At 35.1% G+C, this 12,860-nt stretch overlaps 2 pseudogenes; both read left to right on the forward strand.

The window, feature by feature from the left end:
- The first annotated feature begins 2,666 nt into the window (after positions 1–2,666).
- LOC137728439 (uncharacterized protein At4g26485 pseudogene) lies at positions 2,667–8,519 on the forward strand (annotated as a pseudogene).
- Positions 8,520–9,184: 665 nt separating this feature from the next.
- On the forward strand, positions 9,185–11,879 carry LOC137728440 (uncharacterized protein At4g26485-like; annotated as a pseudogene).
- Positions 11,880–12,860: the final 981 nt, after the last annotated feature.

Here is a 12,860-nt window from a genome sequence, read left to right on the forward strand (position 1 = left end):
ACCGTAAAAATAACTAAAATGTTTAGAGAATTGTTATTAGCATTCTAAGAATCTCATTCTACGTTTCAAACTTTCTATATTAGGAAACAAAAATACACTTATGAGGTGTGTACAATAAGATTTTTGGAGTGCCAATAATATTTCTCAATATTTATAGTAAAAATAAAATTTCCTGAAAAAAAAAGTGAAAAAGTAACAAAAATACACTTATGAGGTGTGTACAATAAGATTTTTGGAGTGCCAATAATATTTCTCAATATTTATAGTAAAAATAAAATTTCCTGAAAAAAAAAGTGAAAAAGTAAAATTATAAAAAACCAAGCCCAAGAGAGTTTGTTTGTTTTGTTGGTTTAAATTCTGATGAGCTTAGTAAATTATTGTTATGGATAGCAATATATAAACGACTTTAAAATCTCGTGCTTGAGCAATGTGGGATTGTTGGAGGAGACAAAAACCCTGGGTTTGGATTCTTGGAAGAATCGGGTGCCAATTTTTTTCCTTCCTTTCATTGTTTTCAGATTTGTTTCAGCAACATGATTGTAGTATCCCGTAGTTTTGAGTATTCAGATTAGATAAGGTGCATGAATGCACAAAAATTAAGTAATGTTTAGTGGTCATGAATGGCACAGATAGAGAGAAGTAATACTACATGGAACATAAACAGACTGGGAAAGAAAACAAAGATACCTTTCGATTACAAACATAAATGTTGCCCCCTAGCCTGCAACTCTTGTATAATTAAGTAGTGTGATTCACCTTTGTACGTAGCTAGCAAGATTACTGGAGGAAAAAAAATGCTCAAATAGTTTGTCTCTGAAAAGAACATAAAAGAATTTGGAGAAGTTTCGAGTAAGTTAAGGGCAAGAAAATGGAATTGTTTAGCTTGGAGAAAAGATCAAGCATTGCAACAGCTCCCAGAAGATACTCTTAGTCGGAGAAGGAGACTTCTCCTTTGCAGTTTGCTTAGCCAGAACAATTGGTTCCGCTACCAAGATAGTTGCAACTTCTCTCGACCCCGAAGGTAATCAGTGTCAATATGTTTAGTTAAAAGGCTTAAAAACTTTGAGTTTTAACGATAAGAACAAAATAAATGATAAAGTGAATAGTATCAGGATTGACTTTTTAGTGTAAAAATGTGGTTTTTAACTAAAGTGAACAGTACCGAGAGTTTTTCGTTAAAGTTCTCTTATTCGGAAGCTACGAGCAACCTGAATGAATTGAAGACCAAGGGATGCTTAACATTGCATGGTGGTAATGTCAACACCACCATGAGCCAACACCCTTTCCAATCAATCAACGGTTGGACTGCATTGTCCATAATTTTCCTCACGCTGGTTACGCCCATGGTTCCTCTTCTTCCGAACACAGCGGCTTCCAAATTATATGTAAGTTAAGTAAGAAAATTATATAGTTGAAAAAGTATATTTTTAAAGAAAAATAAAAAAAATTTCCGTGCCCAGTTTACCATCCGTTGAATCATTTGGACATCTCAAAAAAAAGTATATTTTCAAAGAAAAATAAAAAAATTTATAATTATTCTCCTTTTTTTGACAATTGATAATCTCATAGTTTAAACTCATCGACTTTACGGAAAGAAGAATTCGAGCTTGACAATATTTAGAATTATTCTTTACCATCCGTTGAAATAAAAAAAATTTAGAATTGTTCTTTTTCGTGCCCAGTTTACCACCAGTTTTCTTCTCCCTTGACAAAATAACGGATTCAGAAGATCTGAAGTATTCATATAAAAATAACTAAAATGTTTATGGTAAAAATGAGAATTTCCCAAAAATAGAAGTACGGATTCAGAAGATCTGAAGTATTCATATAAAAATAACTAAAATGTTTATGGTAAAAATGAGAATTTCCCAAAAATAGAAGTTTAAAAGTAAAAGAGCCAAGCCCAAGAGAGTTTGAGATTTTTGTGGATTCAGATTCTGGTGAACTTGGCAAACATTGGTTATGGATTGTGATATATAAACAAGTTTAACATCTTATGCTTGAGCGATGTGGGATTGTTGGAGGGGACTAAAACCCTGGGTTTGGAGGAAGGAAATATATTTAGAATTTGGACAAAATTCAACAAATAAAAATCCATAAACAACACATGATTAGTAGTTTGGAGGCAGGTTAAACTGTCTTAAGTAGTTATGGTCTGTTTGTGCTTTGCGTTGAAAACTTTATACTCTGACAAACCATTTGTATATTTTGGGAAAATTTGTCATCTCGGGTGCCAAATTTTTTCCTTCCTTTTATTGTTTTTAGATTTGTTTCAGCCACATGATTGTAGTATCTCGCTATTTTGAGTATTTAGATTGGATAAGGTGCATGAATTCACAAAAAATAAGTAATGTTTAGTTTTCATGAATGGCACAGATAGAGAAGTAAAACTACATGGAACATAAACAGACTGGGAAAGAAAACTAAGAGAGAGACATTTCGATTAGAAACATAAATGTTGCCCCCTAGCTTGCCACTCTTGTATAATTAAGTAGTGTGATTCACCTTTGGGCGTAGCTAGCAAGATTACTGGAGAAAAAAAAAATGCTCGAACAGTTTTAGTCTCAGAAAAGATCAGAAAAACAATTCGAAGAACGTTTCGAGTAGTGTGATTCACCTTTGGACGTAGCTAGTAAGTAAGTTTCGAGTAAGTTAAAGGCAAGAAAATGGAATTGTTTAGCTTGGAGAAAAGGATCAAGCATTACAGCAGGTCCCAGAAGATACTCTTAGTCGGAGAAGGAGACTTCTCCTTCCCAGTTTGCTTAGCCAGAACATTTGGTTCCGCTACCAGCATGGTTGCAACTTCTCTGGACGCCGAAGGTAATTATCGTCAATATGCAGCTTAGCTTAGTTTAGGTTAGAGAGGGTTAATTCTTTACCAATTAATATGCGATTATGCTATTCACTATGCTATTTACAGTTACTTTGATGATGGATTATTCGAAAGCTACGAGCAACCTGAATGAATTGAAGGCCAGGGGATGCTCAACATTGCTTGATGTGAATGTCAACACCATGAGCCAACACCCTTTCCTAATCAACCAACGGTTTGATTGCATTGTCTATAATTTCCTCACACCGGTTACATCCATGGTTCCTCTTCTGCTGGACGCAGCAGTTTTCAAATTATGTAAGTTAAGTACGAAAATTATATAGTTGAAATGTTGGTACAAACCCAATGTCCATCACATATAATTAATCTTGCAATATGCGTCCCAAGTCCTATACATGCACATATTGCGAGAGAGGGATCAAATATGTGATGGGCTCGTACAATAATATTCATTCAAGTGAGGCTTAATTTTTAAAGGGATGCATCTTTAAACTAAAATCCTGCATTTTTCAGGTTCATCAGAAGTTGGTTTGGGTGTTCATTAACTTGCGAAATGCTGATGTGCAAAGGAAGAAATTCATGTGACACACAAGACATCGTATCCTTTCAGCGAGTGGAAAATGGTGAAGTTAGCAGAAGTTGCTGGATTATATTTGGGCAATGAAGCAAGCTTCTCGAAATGGGATTGATGAAAATAAGAGAGGATCTGGGATATATGATAAAATTTTCCTGTTGGAATAACATCTTCGGGTTTGCCAACCAGTTGTACCGTACTGCTTCTACTACTTGAAGTTTTGAAGCTTCCCCTCTGTTGTTGGGACCGGTACTGTTTGGGAATTACCTGCATATATATTTGTCTGATGAAATCTCTCGTGAAGCTCCAAGACCACTCTGCGTAAAACCCTTGTTTTTGAGACATTTTTTTAATGTACCGGATTGTGTTCTTAACAGACAGAAAAATTTCTCCTTATTTTTTGTTGTTTTCGAAGTATCGAAAATTTTTTCTATCCAAACCAATTGATGAGGTCTGTTTGGGCGTCTGAAATTATAACTTACTCAAAATTTTAAACGTAATTAATGGTAAACCTTGATGATCTTGTTGGAAATGACTCTATTTTCTGTTCGATTATTTACTTATTTCTTATTTACTTTTCAGCAACATGCATGGTTAAATTAAGAGTAACTCCATTCGGGGGTGAATGGGGATGTGTAACACACATTTTTGTTGGCTGGAAGCTCCTCAATGGAAAATCTTAAGGAAGTAAACTTGACCGAGAGATGCAAAAAAGATGGAAGTTGAATGGTTTCTTTTTTCAATGTTAAATTTACGTACATCTTACCATTAATTCAAATACTATATTTAAATCTTCTCAAAATGTAAATGAAATTTTTACATCTTAATTTTGTATCTTTTCATTGGAGATGCTTTAATATTACATGTAAAAATGACGAGTGCCACACAAAAAGAACTTTGGAATGGGACTAAGAGCAGTTCCATTGTGGTGTTTAGCCCGGTGGACTAGGGATGGAACAAGGCCAAATAGGCCGGGGGATAAGGTCCAGCGTATGCCAACCCAAGGGACAGGCCAGGCTCAAGCGTATGCCAACAGCCCGAAGGCGACTTGACGCAAGGCTGACGTCGCCCAAACGTCAGCCACTTTTTTTATTTTTTTCTTCTGTCAGGCGTGTGGATTTCAAGCGCACGTCGTCAGACAAGATTTTAGAAGCGAGGCCCACGGCGCAGTCTAAAAATGTTACCGTTGGATTTAAACGGCAAAAATTTGTGGACCGTTGGATTTCCAACAGTAACAAAAATTTAAAAACCTTATTTAATTTCAGTTGTTGGATCTGATATCAACGGTTCACGTTATTTGCTTTTATAAATTAAAAAAAAAAACAGTTTAAAATTCTGAAATGTTACCGTTGTGCCACGTGGCACAATCTAGAGAGTTGGAATTCAATTTTTTTTAATCCAATCGTAGAGATTAATTAGGTGAATACAAATTAAAAAAAATGTAAAAAATTAATAAAAATCCAAATTTTTTTTTTTGAAAAATTAAAGAAAAAATTGATTTTATTTTCCAATCACTTTGGGTTGTAATTTATTATTTATTGAATATAATACTTTATGTTGTTTCCAATTTATTGAATTTAGTACTTTATTTAAAGTAAGAGTAAATTTATTTAATTTAGTAATTTATTTATACTAAGAGAATCTTTATTCAAATGACATAAACACACCAAAAAAAATTACATAAACATACCAAATAATAAAAAACTCACTAAATGAACTTAAGTATCTTGAGCTTGTTTCAATTTCCACTGGTGCTCTATCAAGTCAATTTGCCGGATATTGTGCATATATGGCCTTTGAAGTGCAGTATATCGTTGAATGAGCCTTTCATTGTAACATCCATCCCTTTCGTGTTGCACGAGTTCTTCGGTGGCATCATGAGCACAATATATTTGTGTTCTGGAATTGTTCATTGTGTCTGACTCATATTCATCAATGGTATCATAATCATACTCATCTTCCACAATTATGTTATGAAGAATAATGCACGTCATCATGATGGATCGAAGCGACTCTACATCAAACATTCTGGCAACACCCCTGACAATCGCCCATCGAGCTTGGAGGATACCAAAACAACGCTCCACATCCTTCCTGCACCCCTCTTGACAGTTTGCAAAGTGTTTTACTTTGCACTTCGCGGACGTGGCACTATTTTGACAAACGATGACCACCTTGGGTAAATGTCATCTGCTAGGTAGTATGGCTCGTCAAACTTATGTCCGTTGACCCAATACGTGACTTTTGGTGTCTTTCCTTGTAGGACATCGTTGAACACTGGGGATTGGTTAAGGACATTGAGGTCATTTTGAGCTCCCGGAATCCCGAAAAATGCGTGTCAAATCCATGTATCAAAAGATGTCACTACCTCCAAAATAGTAATTTTTTTTTTCTCCTTTTGTCCCCATAAGCGCTTTGCCATGCACTTGGGCAATTTTTCCAAGTCCAGTGCATATAGTCGATGCTTCCAATCATCCCAGGAAAATCTCGCATCTTGCCCTTCTTCAGAAGCCTTTGCAAGTCCCTGTTAGTAGGTATCCGGAGGTACTCTGTGATGTAGATAGATTCGATTGCTCCGCAAAACCTCATCAGAGACTCAAGAATGGTTGATTTCCCCATGCTCGCTATCTCATCCACTTGGTCTGCAAATACTCCATATGCAAGCATCCGCAATACAGTAGTAATTTTTTGCTCAGGAATGAGACCCATAGAACCAAAAGCATCCTTCTTTTGCACAAAGTAAGAATCATGGTTTCAAACAACAATCATGATTTTGTTGAACAAATGTCGTTCCATTCTAAAACGTCTAAAGTACGTATCAGAGAATGCACTATTACGGACAAAATAATCGTTCAAGAGTTCCATACCTCGTTGTTGCATGCTTCTATCAAGGTTTCTGGAACGGCTGGGCCTGCAGATCTGACCCGCAGCTTGGATGACTCGACGAGAATGTGAGGCTCTGCCCATTCTTGCTTCGCCATTTCTCCTTCTACGCTCCTTATCTTTTTCCTTCTCATTTTGGGCCACCTGGAGATTGAACATTCCTTGTGATTAGTTAAACAATTATTCCTCTTGCTGATCGATTTCCCACATCATCCCTGAAGAAAAAGACATTGTAAGAAGGAAGCAGAAACTATGAATAATGATACAGATTTTGATTTTGGTGAAGAAAGAAGCCGAAACTATGAATAATAATAGAGATCTTCAGAAAGTTGGTGTGAGATTTCTGAGGATGGATGGTGGTTTATATGGAGGATTCAGAAAGGATCAGGTTGTAGATAATGCCACGTGGCATGCTGTCATTTGTTAAAAATCTAATCAAAATCTATCCTCAAAGATTGTAAACAGATTGTGACATATGGCGCGACATGATTGGTTAAAAATCTTATCGAAAATCTATCCTCAACGATTTTGAAAAGGTAACGAAATGTGGCACGACGACATTGGATAAAAATTTTATCGAAATCCATCACCAATAATTGTCTTTTCGGATAATGACACGTGGCATAACGAGAACGATTAAAAATCTCATTCAAAATTACAAATAAAATTATTTTGTATTATTTTATAAATAAAAAAATACTAATATTTTATTGCCTATTGCCAGGGCTATTCAGTATAGGGATGAAGATGCAAAAGGCTGTTATTGTTCATTAAGAGCAGTTACTGTTCATTGGGTGGATTAAATAGTGAATAGCCTGGGAAGGCCTTTCCCACGATGGAGTTGCTCTAAGCATTGTAAGTTGATACGACACAAATTACCAGATTGCAAGTTCCAAAATAATCATTATTCTTTAATAAAGGGCGATGTGTGCACCCCTCTCAAGTGCATTTTATTCCTGTATTTGTACATGCTTGGAGTGTTAATAACTATTTTCTAATTTTACTTAGTTTTATATCTTATCAACAATGCCCAAATTTATTTGATAATACTAGATAGATTAGAAGTTATACAAACTGACAAAAAAAATTAAAATTTGGGACCTTCCAATTTCCAACACTTGTTCTAATTAATGTTACACATTTCTTCTCAATTAATCAGTCCCTATGAATGCGTTTAAACATTTTTGCCTATAAATTTTCCAACTTTCAAGAGTAATAGAGGAAAAATTCAAGCAGCTCAGAAAATGGGGAAATTGAAGATGAAAAAAAGTTTAAAGAAATGTGAGAAATCTCGAGCGAAAAGGAACAAAACGGAGGCAGTGTTTGGCTGGGGTGTAGAAATGAAGATTAAGCATTACAGCAGCTTTCACAGGATACTGTTAGTGGGAGAAGGAGACTTCTCTTTTGCGCCTTGTTTGGCCACAAGTTTTGGGTCAGCTAGTAACATGGTTGCAACTTCTCTCGACTCACGAGGTATTAATTTACATCAATCAAACACGTTATTATGTCTGTTCAATTTAGAGATTGAAATTATTTAATTTGTATGTTGTTTGTAGAGGAGTTGAATGTGAAGTATTCAAAAGCTATGAAAAGCTTGATGGAATTGGAGAACATGGGATGCAAAATATTCCATGGGGTAGATGTACACACCATGCTCCACCACCCTCAACTTACCAGGATGGAGTTTGATTGGATCATATTTAATTTTCCTCAGGCTGGATACTCGAATATTCGTTGTTTGTCGGAGAAAAAGCAGCACCATATTTTGTAAGTTCTGAAAATAGGGTAAAAATGTTACTTTTATTAAAATGATACACAACAGTGTGACATGTGTTGTGATATGAGTGAACAACAAATAATTTTTTTAGAGTATAATATAACTAACGCGCACGTTAAACAAAGACACATAAGTTATACCACATGACGTTTTCCATATGACCACATTAAGAAACTGAGCTGATTTGAGTTAGGCTGACCGTGGGAAATTGTCCAGAGTCATCGTGACCCAAATAGCATGGACTCTAGGACAGTCATCTAGGTCTAATTATTAGATTGAATCACGCATTTTTCAGGTTGCATCAAAATTTGGTGAAGGGGTACTTCAAGAGTTCAAGGGACTTGCTGACCAGAAGTGGAGAGATTCATGTGACGCACAAGACGTCATATCCATTCCCTGAGTGGGAAATAGAGAATTTAGCAGAAGAGGCTGGCTTATATATTTTTGGTTAAAGAAGAAAAAGAGTTTTCAATTGGAGAGGCGAGCACCTTCAGATTTGCCAAGCGCTTGGCTTATATATTTTTGGTTAAAAGTTTCTAAAAAGTTAATGATGGTGTCTGATGGAGTGAAAAAGTAGGGTGTTCAAAAAAGCAAACAAAACAATATTTTAATAATCATTTGCCACAAAATCAGTCTCTCATCACAATAAGGAAGTGATGCACACTGCACAAGAAAAATTAAAATTTATCTCAAGTAAATTTATATTATTCCGAATATAACTTGTTCATTATATTTTCAGGTTAAGTTCCGTATGCGGTCATAGGTTCGTAAAATTGAATACTATTTGGAACTAGCAAAATAAGAGTGAAAAAATGAAAGGAAAATTGAGGTCTACATGAAAAGCTTACGTGGCATCTAAGGAATATTTTAATAATTTTATCACTATTAAGAATAAAATATAAGAGTGGTGATATACTCACTTCATTGTCTTATTTTCACATCCATCCTATATTTACACCCATCATAAAAAGTGAAAAAAAACATATAACTATTTTTCCACCCACCATTATTCCAAAATAACCCTATATATTTATTCTTCAATTTTTCCTTTGCTTTAAAAGAATTATGATAATTAAAAAAAAATTATCATTAGACAGGAGGGTGGTAGAGGTAGATAATGGAGTCCTCAGCTGCTTCCTCACTCTCCGTTACAAGCTTGCAACGTTGTGAAATTCCCCCTTCCAAACGCCTTTTGGTCGACCGCCGTTACGCTTGGGTAGTTGATGAATGGAAAGACCCATCAGAGGAAGCTCTTGCTGGTGGCAAAGGAATATTAATATTGTAGCAAACTCAGCAGTGAAAGCTTTGGAATGATACCTGCTTCTCCTCGGCACTTGCAAACGGGGTCTTTACCCGTCACAACATTAAGTCTTCTTTGCTAAAGCCAGAAACTCCTCCATTTTCAGCCCCATAATTTGATTCCTCTTTTCTTTTCTTTTTTTTTCTCTCGTTTATGTATTTTAGGTTTTTGGCAATATAACTAATTATGTGGCAAGACATGATTGGGTGGTCTTTAGGTCTTTGAAGGTCATTTTCTACAAGGATAAAGCTGTCAATCAAATTATCATTTCAAAGTGAATGGGGAAATAAGATACTGGAGTGAGCTTAGCAGCACTTAAATATAATAAATCTCGAGACAGGATATCACAGATGAAATCTATTTGGGCCTCTGAAATTATTACTAATTCAATTTTTTTATACAAAAGTAATGGTAAACGTTGATTATCTTGTTGGAAATGACTCTATTTTCTGTTTGATTATTCTTATTTCTTATCTACTTGTCAGCAACATGCATGGTTAAATTAAGAGTAACTCCATTCGGGGTTGAATGGGGATGCATAACACATACATTTTTTTGTTGGCTGGAAGCTCCTCAATGGAAAATCTTAAGGAAATGTAAAATAGTAAACTTGACCGAAAGATGTAAAAAAGATGGAAGTTGAATGTTTTTTTTTTCAATGTTAAATTTACATACATCTTCACCATTAATTCAAATACTATATTTACGTCTTCTCAAAATGTAAATGAAATGAATTTTTTACATCTTAATTTTGTATCTTTTCATTAGAGATGCTCTAATATTGCATGTTTAAATGACTAGTGCCACACAAAAAGAACTTTGGAATGGGACTAAGCATTGTAAGTTGATACGACACAAGTTACCAAATTGCAAGTTCCAAAATAATCATTATTCTTTATTCGCGATTGCACCCCTTTCAAGTGTATTTTATTCCTGTATTTGTACATGCTTGGAGTGTTAATAACTATTTTCTAATTTTACTTAGTTTTATATCTTATCAACAATGCCCAATTTTATTTGATAATACTAGATAGAATAGAAGTTATACAGACTGACAAAAAAAAATTAAAATTTGGGACCCTTCAATTTCCAACACTCGCTCTAATTAATGTGACACATTTCTTCTCAATTAATCAGTTTAAACATTTTTGCCTATAAATTTTCCAACTTTCAAGAGTAATAGAGGAAAAATTCAAGCAGCTCAGAAAATGGGGAAATTAAAGATGAAAAGAAAGTTAAAGAAATGTGAGATGTGAGAAATCTAGAGCGAAATGGGACAAAACGGAGGCAGTGTTTGGCTGGGGTGTAGAAATGAAGATTAAGCATTACAACAGCTTTCACAAGATACAGTTAGTAGGAGAAGGAGACTTCTCTTTTGCGCTTTGTTTGGCCACAAGTTTTGGGTCAGCTAGTAACATGGTTGCAACTTCTCTCAACTCACGAGGTATTAATTTACATCAACCAAACACGTTATTATGTCTGTTCAATATAGAGATTGAAATTATTTAATTTGTATGTTGTTTGTAGAGGAGTTAAGGTGAAGTATTCAAAAGCTTTGAAAAACTTGATGGAATTGGAGAACATGGGATGCAAAATATTCCATGGGGTAGATGTACACACCATGCTCCTCCACCCTCGACTTACGAGGATGGAGTTTGATCGGATCGTATTTAATTTTCCTCATGCTGGATATTCGAATTTTCGTTGTTCATCGGAGAAAAAGAAGCACCACCTTTTGTAAGTTCTCAAAATAGGGCAAAAATGTTACTTTAATTGAAATTTGTTATGATATAAGTAAACAACGAATATATTTTTGGAGTATAATATAACTAATGCACGTGTTAAACAAATATATATTAGTTATACCACGTGGTGTATTCCAGTATTAGTTCTCCATACGACCACATTTCTGAACCGAGCTGATTTGAGTTAGGCTAACCGTGGGAAATTGTCCAGAGTCAGCCGGACCCAAATTGCATGGACTCTAGGACAGTCGTCAAGGTCTAATTATTAGATTGAATCATGCATTTTTCAGGTTGCATCAAAGTTTGGTGAAGGGGTACTTCAAGAGTTCAAGGGAGATGCTGACCAGAAGTGGAGAAATTCATATGACGCTCAAGACATCATATCCTTACACTGAGTGGGAAATAGAGAATTTAGCAGAAGAGGCTGGCTTATTTTTGGTTAAAGAAGAAAAAGAGTTCTCAGTAGGGGACTATCCAGGTTACTTAAACAAGAGAGGTGCAGGGAAATGTGATGCATATTTTCACGTTGGAGAGGCGAGCACCTTCAGATTTGCCAAGCGCTTGTACCCTCCTGCTGCTTCCAGTTTCCGGCCCGGAGCCTTGAGTATTAGTACGTGGTCTGATGACAAGTTGATATCGCTTGCACTTATCTGGAGAGCTTAGAGATGAAAACATCAAAAAAGGGATACAAAATTTGGAGATCTCTCAAAGGTTTCCAAGATTACCTTAATCCATATTATCACTGTTTGGTTGGCAGATTGGATTGAATCCCTAAACACCAAATCCCGACGAGTGGATTGGATGACGGATATGCTTGTGAGAATCCAAATATATCCAATCCAATCTAGTTGGTTTCGTAGCAGTTGTTTTGGAAACAGTTTTTTCTTAAAACAGGGACTTAATTGACTATAAATTTATAGATGAAACATCATGAGCATAAATCTGGACATTAAAACCCAAATCCATAAAGCTCACGAATATATATCAACCAGTTCCTTGCCGAGCTTGCGAGTATCGCTTGAATGCCATATCTGGTTCTACACATCCCTTAGACATGGTTTTTTTTTTTTTTTTCATTTTCTTTTGTTAAACAAGAAGTTTTGTTAGATTAACCACCAACGAAGTTTGAATCCATACTGTTATGCAAGAGCTCAACTCTTTGAGTATATTCATAATATATATCGTGGTAGCTTCTTTGAGTATAGAACCCAAATGCATTCTCATTCTTTGCTAGAAATTGGCGGAGCAGTGAAGTACCAACTACCAACATATTGTGTTAACAGGTTTTTATCACAAATAGTCCTTGAAATTTACCATCATTACCAAGATGATCCTTGAAATTGAAAATTAATCAATGTAGTTCTTGAAAATAAGTGTTGTAAATCAATGTGGTCATTCCGTCACAATTCTGTTAAAATTTTTGTAAAATGCTGATGTGACACATAAATGGGCTCCACATGATTTACGAGTTTTTATCACAAATGGTACTTGAAATTGACTCACACTATTAAGATAGTCTCTGAAATTGATCCACACCATCAATATTATCCATACAATTGAAAATTGATGAATGTAGTTCTTGAAAATATGTATCGCAAATCAATATGATTTTTCCGCCACCATTCTGTAAAAAAATTTTGTATTGTGTTGATGTAGGTTTAATAATTAATTAAAAAAGTTGTCTAAATACCTTTTTGCACAAGAGATTTTTTTTCTTATAGTAGGACTTACTCTGAAGAGAGATCTCT

This window comes from Pyrus communis, chromosome 10, assembly GCF_041283825.1.
Source record: "Pyrus communis isolate YQ-2024b chromosome 10, ASM4128382v1, whole genome shotgun sequence".
NCBI classification, from domain to species: Eukaryota; Viridiplantae; Streptophyta; class Magnoliopsida; order Rosales; family Rosaceae; genus Pyrus; species Pyrus communis.